This window comes from Sciurus vulgaris (genome assembly GCF_902686455.1).
Source record: "Sciurus vulgaris genome assembly, chromosome: 5".
NCBI classification, from domain to species: Eukaryota; Metazoa; Chordata; class Mammalia; order Rodentia; family Sciuridae; genus Sciurus; species Sciurus vulgaris.
The window spans coordinates 167999307-168014460 of record NC_136465.1 but is presented as its reverse complement, the minus strand read 5'-3'; the positions used below and the strand labels follow the sequence as shown (position 1 = coordinate 168014460).

The following is a 15154-nucleotide window of genomic DNA, read 5'->3' as shown; positions in this document are numbered from 1 at the left end:
TCAGGTCTGCCGAGTGGGGTGCAGTGCCACCAGGAGCGGCCCTGGGACCTGTGTTTTGAATGGGTATCTCAAGGTGATCTTTATTTTCTTGCTAAATTGGAAAGTTTGACCAAGATAACATGAAGCCTCTGAGTAGCTGATCACAGCTACTCTCTGGAGCTCCTGAAGCTATCTGCATGGTAATAACAGCACTAATTGGGCACCTATTGTTTGTCTGGTGTAGCAGGCTTGCCCTCCACTTAGTCTCCTTTGTCAAATCTGTCCTGACACCAAGTTCTCCAGTTTGTACTTCCGTCAATCATGTATTATGATGCACTTCCTTGACATATAGAACCTGCTCTTCTGAGCTTTCGTGGAGACTCAAGTAAAGATGTGCATTGCTTGGGAGGGGGCTGCGAGTGTTGAGAAGTCACCCTGTTGTCATTACCTACTCTGATTCCACACATTCAGGTGGTGAGTGCAGTTGTCTTGGTATCTCTGGGGACTTAGTCCGAGGATCACCCTGTAAAATCTGCCTGTTCTCCAGTCCTGCATGTAAAACGGCTTAGTGTTTGCCGTAACCTGCAGACGTCCTGCCTTATTGTATAAGTCAACGTAGATGCCGGGTAATTGTTGCTCAGTATTGTTAGGGGACAGTGACGAGAAAGTGGGGTCTGTACATGCTCTTGTTCTGCAGTTAGTGGCATTTGCAGATGAGGATCACGCTGACATGGAGGGCCAGCTGCACTCACTCTCCTTGGTTATCTCTGCATCCTTCATCTTTGGCACCTGGAACTGAGCAGGTGCTCGGGGGGTGTGGAAACGCAGGAGTAAGGGTGAAATTAAATACTGTGAGGAGCTTCTTTATGCATCCTTGACTTCTGTCGTCTCTCTTCTTTCTCTGAACTGTCCTATAAGGTTGGGATTGATGTCCCCATTTCACAGATGGGGAAATGGAGGCACATAAGTTCAATACCTTGCTCACGGAGTGAGAGCTAGCAAGGGCAGAGCTAAGGTTTAATGAAGGCAGTCACTTCTACTGTGGCCCCTTCAGTGTTCCCTTGCCTCTTAAGTGGCCTGCTTCTAGATGGCCTTTTCTTCTCTGTGTGAGGCTGCTCCCTTCTGTTCCTTCTCTGTAGACCTGGGGCACTCTGGTCATTGCCTGGGTAGGAATCAGCCTGTCCTGGAGGCACTTCCCCAGGACGAGCGGACTCCTGCTCACCATCCCTGCCTTTCGAACCCACATCTCCTGCTTGTCTCGGACCACAGGCCGTCCGTGTTGATGACTGGGTCCTGCCCTCCAGACAGGTGAGGGTCGCCTGCTCTGAGCACAGGCTCACGCCTTGGCCTTCCAAGGAGCAGCTCTGTGACTCGTGCCCCCCAGCGAGCTCTGCTTGGCTGGCTGCGGAGGGACCTGGGGCAGTTTGGGCTGCTGGACTCTTCAGATCCCCAGTCCAGAAACAAACGGGCACATCAGGGTGCCTGGTGCGTCACGAGCGCCCACAGGAGCATTCCCACAACCGTGGAGATGAGTCTGGGGAGAGACAAGTGTCTCGCCTGTGGCTTAATTTCATGTTTCCGGTAGACAGTCAGAGGTGAGTGGCATGAAGCGGTGGATGAGGGTCTCAGAGAGACTATCTTCGGGATTTTTACGTGGCTTTCTCCCAGTCTCTAGCAGGTAGGCCCGTTCAGGGGCTCGGGTGAACAGGAGGGAGGCTGTTTCCCTGTGGCCCACCCCCTGCTCCAGGCTGCACGTTGCTTTCCAGGTGCTTCCGTGGCAGGTAGTAATCAGACAGAGACCCTCGAATCGTGTGGTTCCTTCATTGTTTCTCCTGTTCCAATCCCAGGTGAGCTTGCAGGACTCCTTCAGGCTCCGATGCAATTCCGTTCTTCTGTCCTTAGCGCAGGACAATAAGAGCTACCCTGGAGGAGCCTTCGCCATGAGTGCCATTGTAAGCGCTTGCCTGGCTTTTTATAACGCATCTCTTGGGGGACGGGCACCAGCATCACTCCACTCTTGTAGATGAAGTGCAGGGTGTCTGGGAACTTACCCACCATGTGCTCCGCCTCTTCCCTCCTGCCTCCCTCCCGCTCCTCTGTCCCTTCCTTCACAATCAAGAGCCTATGCAGGTTTCCTCCTGTGCTGATTCTGGAGAGGCTAAGGTCTTGTCCTGGGGCTTGGGATGGCATAGCTACCCAGACAGATCTATCTGTGCCGCTGGTGCCAAGAGGACACAGTACACAAGGTACGGGGGTCCTGAATGACCAGAGGTCAGCAAAGGATGTCATGGTGAAGGTGGTCATGGAGCCACTGAGAGCATTCTGGGGTCCTGCAGGGCACGATACCACTTAGGATGACACAAAAGAACAGGAAGACCCTGGCAAGAGGGGGATGTGAAGGTGTCCCACGTGCCCTGCGCATTCCACTTCCCAGTGCCCATCACCGAGGAGCATCTTCCTCCTGGGAGCAAGGACAGTGGGAGCGGAAGGGACGCCGGCTGGGCAGGCAGGGGGCTCTTGCCAGCTGTGTGGCCACGGGCTCATCTCGCACCTGCCCTCAGCTTTCTCGTGTGTGTGCGTGTGTGTGAACAGCAGTGCGTCTGTGCAGGTGCAGTCATCCAGTGTGGCCACAGGCAACCGGCTCATACCTGCTTTTCAGCAAATTGCCGCTACTTATTTTATTACTTTCACTTCTGATGAGGTCACTTAGCAATAAACTTCAGTTCCGTAATTGCAAATAAAATACAGTGTTAGAAGTCTGTTTTTGGCACGTAGTTGGTGCTCAATAAATATGAAGCAAAGGCTTCATTTGCATGCAGTTGGACCGGACTGGATGCCAGCAGAGCTTAATGGAGAAGCACCGAACGAGAAGGAGTGGTTCTGTGGATTGGTCGGGGCTCCTCGGCCGGGAAGGGCTGGCGCTCGCATCGCGCTGGATCTCTGTGGCAGCCCTGCGAGTCAAGCTGGGATAATGTTATCTTTCTCTCAGAGAGAAAATTAAAGCCGAGGGATGTGGACGGTCTTGAATATCAAGTTGCTGGCTTCCACCATGGACTTCGTCACCAAAGAGCCACTTGACAAGTCAAGGACATGGTTTCCTCACCTGCCACGTTTGCCCTCAGCACGTCGGAGGGTTGTATGGAGTGTAGAGTGATCCGTGGGGGCCAGGTAGCCAGAGTCCAGGTGAGCGTGAGGCAAGCCGAAGCTACATGGTGGCAGAGGCACTGTGGAGAGAAGGCAGTGGCTGCCTAGGGACAGATGTGCAGCTGGAGCCTTCAGCCTTGGCGCTCTTTGGAGATGTAAGGTAGAGAAGGACAGAAACCAGGAGGACCCCAGGGCTTAGCCTCAGCCAGTGGGTGCCTGAGGAACAGACTCGATGGGGGACAGATGGCCGGGTCAGGACACATCCACAGCAGAATGAAGGTCTGACCGTGAGCACCCCAGCCTGCTGGCAGTGAGCGGGAGCCCTTGAACCAGTGGCTTCCAAGGCTGGTTGAGTGAGGAGTCATCTCTGTGGGGTGCTGGGGGAGACACCCATTAAGAAAGATCAGGTGCCGGTTTTCATTTCTGGTGTGGCATAGGCGTTGTGCTTGCATTTTGATCAAAAGAAAGAGGTGGCCGAAGGAGCGCTGAAGCGGCCTCGGTATGTGGCTCTCTCACCATGTGCCCTGCAATGCGGGCCTGGCTCCGGGGCGGCGTTCTGCTGCGCATGTTCTGAACCTCAGTTCATCGCCCGTGCAAGCGGGCTCAGTCCTGGCCTGGGGTGGTCATGACGAGTGGGCACACACAGGACAGGGGCCTCATGCATACGGTGCCCCATGCAGGAGGCTAGGAGGCTGCTGGTGAGTGTTTTCACCTCCTTTAAGGGATTGGGATGGAAGGACAAAGCACCTGCCGCAGGGTGATAGCCTGAGCTACTTAGACTCTAAAGCACAAGACGTAAAATCAAGAATCAACAAATGTGAGGGAATCAAACTAAAAAGCTTCCTCACAGCAAAGGAAACAATCAAGAGTGTGAAGAGAGAGCCTACAGAACGGGAGAAAATCTCAGCCACCTGCACTGCAGAGAGAGCACTAATCTCCAAGATATATAGAGAACTCAAAAACCTTGACAACAAACAGAACAAATAACCCAATCAATACATGGGAAAGGAACTGAACAGGCACTTCACAGAAGAAGAAATACAATTGGTTAACAAATGCATAAAAATGCTCAACATCTCTAGTAGTTAGAGAAATGCAAATTAAACCTACACTGAAATTTCATCTCACTCCAGTCAGATGGCAATTATCAAGAATACAAGGATCAATACATATTGGCAAGAATATGGGGGAACAGGACTGCAAATTGGCACAACCACTCTGGAAAGCAGTGTGGAGACTGCTCAGAAAACTTGGAATGGAACCACCGTTTGACTCAGCTACCCCACTCCTCAGTTTATACCCTAAGGACTTAAAATCAGCATCCTACAGTGACACAGCCATATCAAGGTTTGCAGCAGCTCAATTCACAATGGCTAAACTACGGAAACAGCCTAGGTGCCCTTCAACAGATGAATGGATAAAGAAAATGTGGTGTATATATATGTATATGCAGGGTGGAATATTACTCAGCCTTAGAGATAAATGAAATTATGGCATTTAGTGGTAAATGGATGGAACTGGAGACTATCGTGCTAAGTGAAATAAGCCAAAATATCAAAGTCTGAATGTTCTCTCTGATACGCGGATGCTAACTCCCAATAAGTGGGGGAGGTAGGGGAAAATAGAAATACTTTGGATTAGTCAAAGGGGAATGAAGGATTGGGAGTAGGAAAGTTAGTGCAATGCATTGGACATCACTTTCCTGTGTTCATATATAAATACACAACACAATACACAATGTAATTCCACATCATATACCACCAGAAGAATGGGAAGTTGTACTCAAATATGTGTATGTCAAAATACATTCTATGTCACGTATAAAAAAGAAAAAGAAAAAAGAACTTGCTGTAGGCCAGCGCAGTTCTCTTGATTTGCACTGATTGGCTTACTCAGCCCTCACAGCCCCCTGTGAAGTTGGCCCTGTTCTTCTCATCTGCTTCCAGGTGAGGCATCTAAGGCAGAGGGCTTGAATATGCGCTGAGGTCAATCAAGTAGGCAGCCGAGGAGGCGGCTCTGGGGAGTCTGCAGAGCCGTGCCCACACTCCCGGCTGTGTTACCTCAGCATGTGGAGGGAAGGCACTGCGGCCCCATCTTACAGATTGGGAAACAGAGGCACTGAGAGGGCAGATGCCCTGTACAACCATGGCGACTCAGTGGAAAAGACAGGTTTCTCTTCTGTGGTGCTTGAAGAACTGAAGCAGGTTCTGTCGAACTCTTAGCCAAGGAGGAGTTCTTCATCCCCAACAGGGGCTCCATCTGAGGCATGGCAGGCTGCTGCCCTGGATTCCTCCTGGTCCTGAGTTTGGAAGGGTGGAGTTCAGGTGGGGCTGTGGCGGATGGGGTGCTCTAGCTCCCTGCCAGCTGCAGTTCCCGGTGCTCCTGGGTACCTCGGTTCCTCCGCCGCCTTTTCTGGGGATCTGTGCATCCTGTCTGTGGTTTAAGGAAACACCTCAGTCGTGGGCATGTGCAGGGCTTGCTGGTGCTCCAGCAGAAGCCTGCAGCTCTCAGGACGCCAGGCCGGGCCGGGCTGGGCGTGACTGCTGGCTTGGCATCCTGCATGTGCCTGAAGCCCCCTGGGTGTTGACAGGAGTCTCAGCCCCGTGGATGCTAACAGTCAATCCCAGTGACTAATGATTGATCTTCCTGTTGTTGGTTCTTGGAGATATTCGTATTCCTGGAAAGTACCTTGATGTTCAGACTGGCTCTTGGTCCCCTAAGCCCCCTCTGTACCAGCCGTGGTGGGGATGGACGCGGGCGGGGCAGTGGTCCCTCCTGGGACTTCTGATTTGCCTTCCTTGCTGGCCAGCAGGGGCCTGTTACTCACCATCTCTCAGACAAGCTCCTGCCCTCCAGTTAAAAGCCGGCACAGTGAAGCCTGGACGCCTGCCAGGCGTGGACCTAGGCCACGTGCTGGGCGTGGCATTTCCAAGGGCCGGCCTCACGCCCAGTGGACACGTGAGCACCGGACACGTGATCACCAGACACGTCTCGATGCCTCCCAGACTGGTTGTCTACACATTTGAAATTTCTCATCTGTTCTATGAAACGGGTCCTGCTCATCCTGTGCAGCCTGGGTGTGAACTTCCCTCTGCTCAAGGCTTGTCTTTCTGGAATTTAGTCCGTCATTCCCAAACCCTGAAACCCAAATGTCAGATGGGGTGGGATTGGGGGCGTTGAGAACCCTGAGTGAACTTGGGATGAAAATTGCCACAGTCACTGATGGAGTCAGGATTTGGGACGGGGCGGAGCAGGGACCCCTCTGCTCTTATTCTACAGCTGTGCCTTTGGGAGATCCACATGTGGATCAGGAGAGACTGGCTGCAGGGTTTCACCCCACCTGCTGGCACTTTCTTCTTGGGTGCTGAAGTTTCCCCTGGGCAGCCTGCTGATTTTTTTGGTGTGTCCATTCATTTCTATCCTTTTTTTCTCTTAGGTCATTGAGAACCTATTAATTAAGCACCAGGAACATTTTTCTGTTGTTTGTTCTATTTAGCTACATATGGCAGTGGGATGCATTTTGATTCATTGTACACAGATGGAGCACAGCTTTTCATCTCTCTGGCCGTCCATGATGTAGAGACACATGGTTCATGTAATCATACATGTACACAGGGTGATGATGTTTGTCTCATTCCACCAGCTTTCCACCCTGCCCCCTCCCCTCCACCATTTACCTCTGCACAATCCAAAGTTCCTCCATTCTTCCCTTATCCCTCCTGCCCCCCTGTTATGTATCAGAATTCACTTATCAGAGAAGACATTTGGCTTTCGGTGTTTTGGAATCGTTTTATCTCGCTTAGCATGATATTCTCCAGCTCCATCCATTTGCCTGCAAATGCCATAATTTTATTCTTTGTAACTGAGTAATATTCCATCGTGTATATATATAGCACAGTGACGCAGCCATATCAATGTTTATAGCAGTTCAATTCACAATAGCTAAATTCCGGGAACATTTTTTGATCCTGGACCAGAGTCTGAGACACAAGATCTGATTAAGGCACAACCTTTGCTCTCGAGAGAATTGATCTTTTGTTAGTCTTAGGTGATAATGACCTTTCTCCATGGGGTCATTCTCTGAGGGTGATGGGTCATTTTAAGAATCCAGGAGATGAGATGCTGGGACACTGGTTCATGGGGTAAGGGAGGTTCTGGGATGATGGGAAACCACAGTTTAAGGCTGAGAGCAGTGGTTTCCTGTGCAGAAGAGCACCCTCAATTGCAGTCCCAAAGACTTGCTGTAATAGAAGATACAAGTCCATATGCTGGTGTTTGGGAACCAGGAGGGACGTTTAACTACCTGGGGACTTCAAAGAAAGGAGGACAGTGTCACTTGGGAAATGTGATGAGGTGTGATGAGAAATAGGCCAGGGAGAGAGGAGTTGAGGCCATAGCTGAGCTGTCACAGCTGGGCTGCTGGACGGCACCGGTTGGTGACAGTCAAGGTCTCTCTCTGCTGAGATCTTCGCATGATACCAAGCATGGAGACCAGCATGTGTAACCAAGCCAGTGACATGATTTTATTTATTTATTTATTTATTTATTTATTTATTTATTTATTTATTTATTTATTTATTTATCTATCTTTTATTTATTGTTCAGGGGCTCTTTGCCACTGAGCTACATCCTGGCCATTTTTCTTTTTTCCTTACTGTTTGTTTTGAGACAGGGTCTTGCTTACTTTCTTTGGGTCTCCCCGCGTGGCTGAGGCTGCCTCCCCAGGTGCTGGATTTACAGGCATGTGCCCCCATGCCTGCAGTCACATGGTTTTAGAAGGAAGAGCTAGGAGGCAAGTCCACAGCACTGCCTGGTACCGTGCCGCGCCTCAGCCAGCAGGCTCCATAGGCACTTTGGAACCTTCCAGAAATCATCTGTCTTCAAGCATTCGGGGTCTCCTTTCTACTTCTGCACCCACACCCCAGAGGCCTCTCACTGCCTCCCCACTCCCTGCTTGCCTTCGGACTCTCAGGGATTCTGTATGAGTAGCAGCGATTAAGCCACCTCATCACAGCGGGGAGGAGCCATTCATCTTCATCAGGCCCAGGGAGGAGTTCAGTTTTTCTGTCTTGCCCTCTCTGGCTCAGGGGCTGTCTATTGTGCCCCACCTGTGGCACGGCACACTCGGTAACCTGCTTCTGCACATGTGAGTTTGCTTCCCCCACCTCCTTCCGGAGCCTCCTGCCACCCAGGACTGAGCTGCTGGAAGGCCACAGCCAGGAGAGGGAGGGAGTGGGAGAGGGAGTGCTCCCTGGAGAGGAGCTCTGGGTGAACTAGCCCAGGGCAGTGCCACTCAGCCTTGGGAACAGCTCACCGGGACCTGCAAGCCCTTCTGATCTGTGAGAAGTCGTGAGTGGAGAATGCTGGATGCCCAGGGGCAGAGGCAAGAGGCAGGGAGGCCCAGGAAGCCAGAACCGGGACAGAAAGGAGATATTCCGAAAGCCTGGCAACCCAGGCTGGTCCTGCATGCTTGAACCAGCTGCCAATAATAACCTGCCCATCATATTTCTACATGTGCCAGGCGCTGTGCTGGAGTAGATTCTACACGGATCCTTTTAATACTGACACCGCCTTGCCAGATACGTGCTGTTGTCCCATTTCCAGATGTGGGAACTCAGGTCTCGGGGTGAAGTCTGTCTGCTGCACGGCTTGCAGGAGGGGCTCAGTTATTTCCTATATTCCTTGACTCTTCTGTCTCACTGTCCGAGCATCTAGGGTGACTGTGTAATTCGTCGTCTGAAGTAGAGCGCTTTCAAGAAGACAGGAAGTTCTAAATAATTACACTGTGCAGCAGGTGTGAACAAGGGGTGGTCCAGAGTGTCAGGCAGGCGTGGTCCCTTACTGCTGCCACAATTGGGGACAGAGGAATGCTTTGTGCTCCTTTGGCTGCAGACCTTGGGCCTCTCTTCCTCACTGTCTTTCACACCTCTCCTCCCACCCGAGTGGTCCAGGGTCCCCACTGGCCTGCTGGCTCTTCAGCCGCCTGATTCGTTTGTGCTCACCGGGCAGAGTATCGAGGTACAGCTAGCTCCCCTCGCCTTAGCAAGCAGCCCTCATTCCCAGACCACCCGGGATCTGCTGGACTCCCTCTGCTCGGCAGGACTGGCCTTTACTAGGCCTTTCAGCACACCTGATTTGCTTCTTTAGCTCAAAATGTGCTCCATTTACATTTCACCAGCAATCTTCTTACTCAGAGGGATTCCTGGGACATTAAATTAGCAGAAAATGACATTAGCGGTAAGAACCAAATTCGATTACCTGAAATACAAGTCTGATTGTAAGGCACGAAGCAGCCTCCTCTCCACCTCCTGCCCCCAGACTGGACCCTCCCACTGAACAGCCTTAATGCCACTTGCCTTTTAGTTGGTGGCATTTTGTATTTTTTGCAGATGGTCTCGAAGGCACAGAGGATGCAATAATACTGTGTGTCAGTGTGGGCAGGTGTGTGGGTGGTTCTCCCAGGTCGGCTGCTGGCTCTTCCAGCGATGGGTGTGAATCTGACATGGCCTGCACGCCGTCCCTGGCCTGGACCCGACTCCTCGGAACCATCCTGACGGCTGCCTTTTCCTCTCGCTCCGCAGGTGCCTCACTCTTATTGCCTCACTCCGCTTTTTCCAGGGAAAAATTCCACCGTGGAAGCTCCACACGTTTCCCTTGTTCCTGACCCTTCTACCCTCCTCCCCGCTGGGCCTCTGGCGGGGAGGGCTTTGCACAGCACGGTGTCTGGTATGTCCTGAACGGTGGGACAGCGATGCTGCAGCCTGTGAAGCTGGAACAGGGTTAGATAACACACTGAAAGCCCAAAGCAGGACCAGCCACGTGGCGATGAGTATCAGCAGTGACACGTGTTGAGAAAGTGGCGAAGGGCCATGTGGGGAGTGTGTCTCCTCCACTCGCCTGCAGCTCCTCCAGGGCGGGGGTGTGTCGTTTTAGTCAATTTTGTATCTCTCGGGTCAACGGCAGAGTATGTAGTAAGTGCTCAGCGAATTCAGTTGAGTGAACTAGGTGAAGTAAACGTCTGGAGGGGGAAGGGAGGCTTGAGGAAGACCCTCTACTCCCCCAACCTCTGAGTGGGCTGAGGGCTGAGGCCTGAGACCTGAAATAAATTGGAAACAGTCCTGGAACCAAATAGATGACAAAGGGTCGTTGTGAGCTGCTGCCCGTCTGAACCAGCGTTTGCGTGGGGGAACCACAGCAGCCTGTGGGAGACGGAAGCGGCCCTGCTGACTGCATGGCATCTGGGCAGAGTGCGCGTGGAGCTTTCTGGCCAGTCTTCTGCAGATGGGAGGCAGAGAGCCTGCATCCGAGGCCGGCTGTGCCTGGAACTCACTGGGGCCACGGGGAATTTATTTACAGTCTGTAAAATAAGGGGGGCTGGGCAAGTTAAACAACTCATGCATGGATTTCTGTCCTCTATGGAGGATCAAAATGAAAATCCAGTGGATCATAGATCTAAACGTCCAAGCTAAAGCTCCAAGATCTTAAAAAGGAACACAGGAGTAAATCCCTGTGACTTCGTAGGGGGCAGTGGTCTCTTAGACACAACACCAAAAGTACAGCCAACAAAGAGGGACTTCATCAGAACAAAAACCTTCTGTATTTCAAAGGGTACCATCGAGAAAGGTTGAAAAAAAAAAAAAAAAAAGAAATACAAAACAAGAAAACATTTGCCATTATCTATCTGATAAGGGGCTCGTATCTAGAACAGCCAAAGAAGTCTTAAAACTCAACGGCGGAAAGACAAATAACCCAATTAAAAAATGAGCAAAGGATCGGAATGAACATTTCTCCCGAGAAGATATACAAATGGCCAATAAGCACATGAAAACATGCTCAATATCATTAGTCACCGAGGAAATGCAATCAAAACCGCAATGGGATACCAATTCACACCATCCGGGTGGCCCTTATCAAGACCAGGAAAGAAACGAGTGTCACAGAGGATGCGGAGAAACTGGAACCCTTCTGTCTTGCAGTAGGCTTGTAAAATGGGAAGTAATTCTGCAGCTCCTCCAAAAACTTAAATAGAGGGTTAGCATAGGAGCCAGCAATTCTACTCCCAAGCCCAGAAGAATTTGGAAACAGGCACTCAAATAAAACTCATACAACCATCTCACAGTAGCACCACTCATAATAACCCAAAGTGGATGTGGCACGGGTGTCTGTCAGGTGATCCGTGGATAGACGAGGCATGGGCTGGCTGTGCCTGCAGCATCATTCAGACGTTCAAATGCCTGCCGTGATGTGATCGGATCTGAAAACACACTGAGGGTAGAAGCCAGACACAAGAGACCACGTGATGTGTGATTCTGTCCATGTGTCCAATCCACAGAGCCATAAAGTAAATCAGTGGTTGCCAGGGGTCAGGGGAGACACTCACAGAGACGACTGCAAAAGGGTACCAAGTTTCTTATCTGGCTGATACAAGTGCTCTGGGCTCAGGGTGACGAGGGTGGTACCATTCTGGGACTTCTCTAAACACCACCGAAATGTATGCATGACAGCAGTAAATCCTATCACATACCTGTGATGGACTCCCACCCTTTCACTGCGTTATGGCTTCTCTTTGACACATCCAGATTGACGTCATCCTTACTTGTTGTGGTTTGGGGTACGAGGCATCCCCCAGAATCTCCTGTGTGAAGGCAGGAATGTTCAGAGGTGAGATGACTCGACTCTGAGAGCTGTCGCCTAATTAGCCCACCCCAGTGTGAATGGATTCAGTGGGCAGTAGACGTAGGCAGGTGGGTCATGGCTTTATTGAATTGTGATTCAACAAAGGCAATTCTTTTAGAAAAGACAAAAATAGAGCCCCTCACGGTCCAACAAGACCAGGAGAGTTGGGCTGCCCATCTGTTCTCTCTTGGCACCTTGAAATATCTTTGTAGAGGAGAAAAAAGCAATTTCCCCTCTACCCAAAGTTCTGAGCTGGGATAGATCCCCATAGCGAAAGCAGATTAGCAAGAGACAAACACAGAGAAGTTTAGTGACGTGTTCTTCATATATTCATAGGAGAAAGCCAGGGAATGAGTAATCCTCAAAGAGGTGGCCTAAGAACCTGACCGATCTGATAGTCCCCGCTCCCCACAACCTAGTTTATCCTTCTAGAGTTTCAGTAACCTGCCACCTTCAGTCTGGAAATGTTTATGGAAAGTTCTGGAAAGGACAGTTCATACATTTTGAGTCTCAAGCTGCTTCTGAAGGTAGCACCCTGAAGTCTCACCCCACCCACCCTGTGCAGCCCAGGGGTGCGTCTCCCCTTATCCAGCCTTGTCATACTGTGGTCCCGCTTCCTGGAAACCCTCCGCCATCCTGGTCATGAGATCGGCTGTGGTGGTGCTTGTGTTCAGGAAAGCCTTGTTTTACTTAATAACAACACCAAAGCTCAAGGGTAGTGTGTTAGTCAACTTTTTATTGCTGTGACCTACGGACACAACTTAGAGGAGAGAAAATTATTTTGGCTGCTGTTGGCAGACTTCATTGCCCTGGGCCCCCAGGGGTGGGAAACATGCGCAAGGTGTGGAGGAAGAAAACTGCCCAACTCCTGACAGCTGGGAAGCAGAGAATGAGGAGCCAGCACAAGATAGAAAAGCACACCCCAACCCCTGACCTGCCTCCTCCAACTGCGCTTCACCTGCCTGCGTTACCACCTGTCAGTCCATCCGCAGAGGGTGGCCTGCTTGGGCGACAGCTCTCAGTCCAGTCTTTTCGCCTCTGAACTCTCCTGCCTTCACACAGGAGCTCCTGGGGAGACACCTCACATCCAAACCTTAAGGAACCTTGATGCTGGCAATCTGGGTATGTCAAGGGAAGCCGCAAGCCCACCCTGTAAGTGAGAGGGTGGGAGCCTATCAGGTGGGGGCGTGCAGGAGGGAAGGGTTCAGAACAGAAAGGGTTCAGTAGCCTCCATGGTTTCTGGAATCCATGGGGATCTTGGAGCACATCTTCCATGGATAAGGGGGACTCCTGCAATAACACCTTTAACAAATAGCATTGAGTCTTCAGAGACTTTAACAGCATGAAGCGAAGTCTCCAGGACACCAGCGTGGGGCAGGCAGACACCACGGGGATGTTGTGTAGTTTCCTCTGGTGTCTCCTCCAGGCCAAGAAGGATCTCCCATGGTGACCAAGAAGTCTCAAATCTTTGGTGATGGACCTTTGTTCTTCCTGGTGGACAGGGGAGAAGGGACACCTTTGCCTTTGTTTTATTTAGCTATTTCACTGCTGTGACTTATGGACCCACCAGCACAATTATAGAGGAGGAAAGGTTTATTTGAGGACTCACGGTTCCAGAGGTCTTAGTCCATAGAAGGCTGGCTCCATTCCTCAGGGCTCAAGGTGAAGTTGAACATCATGGCAGGAGAGAGTGGCAGAGGGAAACATCATGGTGATCAGGAAATAGAGAGAGTCCACTTGCCAGATGCAAATATATACCCCAAGGCCACACCCCAATTCCCACCTCCTCTAGCCACACCACACCTGCCTCCAGTTACTATCCAGTTAATCCCATCAGGGGTTAATTCATTGATTAGGTTAAGACTCTCAAGACCCAATCATTCTCCTCTGAACCTTCTTACACTGTCTCACACACGAGCTTTTGGGGGACACCTCATATCTAAATCATAACGACCTTTGTGAATTTATTTCCTGCTTTAGGCAACGACTTTTTTTTCTCTGAGTTGCTTCTCAACTGCCTTCAGCTCAAAGTAGTCTTCATGCCAAGCACCGTATTTTGGGGTGTCATATTCTATCTCCCACGCCTTTGGGGGTCTGGTGGCACTGCTCATAGGACCCATGTGGGCTGGCGTGGATATCGTGATTCTAGGGACAGGAAGTGAGGCGTCCCTGGCAGCAGGAGGGGCATGAGTGATGTCCCCTTTGGCATGTGTCCTCCTCTCCCAGATGGTGGCCACCCCATCTCAAACTGAACAGAAGTGCGAAGACGATGTGATGACGTGTCCTTTATTCTTCAGGCCAATCCAGGTCTGGGTTATTAGGAAGGAGAAACACGAACCCCAAACTCTCCTCCCTTGTTGGAATCTGAAGGTTGAATGTGACACCCACACTCTCTCTAGGGACAAAGGGAAGCAAACAAAAGAACAAATAAAAAGGTAAGAGACAGATGCTTTAAAGCACAGTACTCTTGCGTGGGTCCCGGAATCTGATTCCTCCAGTGGCTTCTTGTCATGAACAGGATAAACTCCAGTGCTGTGGCCTCTGCCAGCTGCACCGCTGGCTGGCCAGCCCCAAGGTCTCTGTGCTCCACTCCTTTGATGGCACCGGTGCTTCTCACTGTCACCTGCTGACCCCTTCATATTTGTCTTTCAGATGTGGCTTTTGTCGTGTTAGGGACGTAGGATGTTGAACCCTGGTCCCCGTGCCTGTGAACGTGCCCTTAATTGGAAATAGAGTCTTTGCCGATCGACGTGAGGCGAGGTCATTAGGGTGGCCCTAAACCCAGCTTCACCATGTCATTATGAAGAGGGACACTGACCAGTACAGATGCAGGATAAAGTGGACTAGGCCCAGGGAGGGAGTGCCATTCCCAACAAGGAACGCCTGAGGCCACGGGAAGCGAAGAGGGACCCACTCCCCCTCACAGCCTGCCAAGGAGCCCACCGGGCCTGCCACGTGCTCGGGGACTTCCGGCCTCCCGGAAGGTGGGATAACACGTTTCTGACCAGTAAGCCACCGTGTGTGGTGCTTGGGGATGGCAGTCCCGGGAAACTAATACACACCCTCTCCAAGAACACGGTGGCTTTTCCACTGCTTCGCACCGGTCCACTCACTTCTTCCTGCGCCTCCTAGACCCTTGTCTTTGATTAGCACGTTGGACATGCTGCATTGTGTTCAACTCTGCTTGTCTCCACATGGACTGTGGTGGGTAAGGCTGAGACCTAGTGCATTCCTTAGACCTAGTGATGTGCCTGCCATTTAGAAAGGGTGAAGGGATGGATGGGTGGGTGGTGGATGGGATGGATACATGGGTTGATGAATGGGATGGATGTGTGGATTGGTGGTTGGGTGGATG

At 51.2% G+C, this 15154-nt stretch overlaps 1 protein-coding gene and 1 long non-coding RNA gene across 8 annotated transcripts in view; one reads left to right on the top strand and one right to left on the bottom strand.

The window, feature by feature from the left end:
• Positions 1 to 15154, top strand: part of LARGE1 (LARGE xylosyl- and glucuronyltransferase 1) — a 493033-nt gene that overhangs the window by 138355 nt on the left and 339524 nt on the right. The gene's annotated exons all lie outside the window — the stretch shown is intronic.
• On the bottom strand, positions 10812 to 13993 carry LOC306662099. Its single transcript, XR_013764066.1, has 2 exons — positions 13409 to 13993; positions 10812 to 13207 (listed from the first exon to the last, which is right to left on the bottom strand). It is a non-coding gene; the product is annotated as an uncharacterized lncRNA (long non-coding RNA).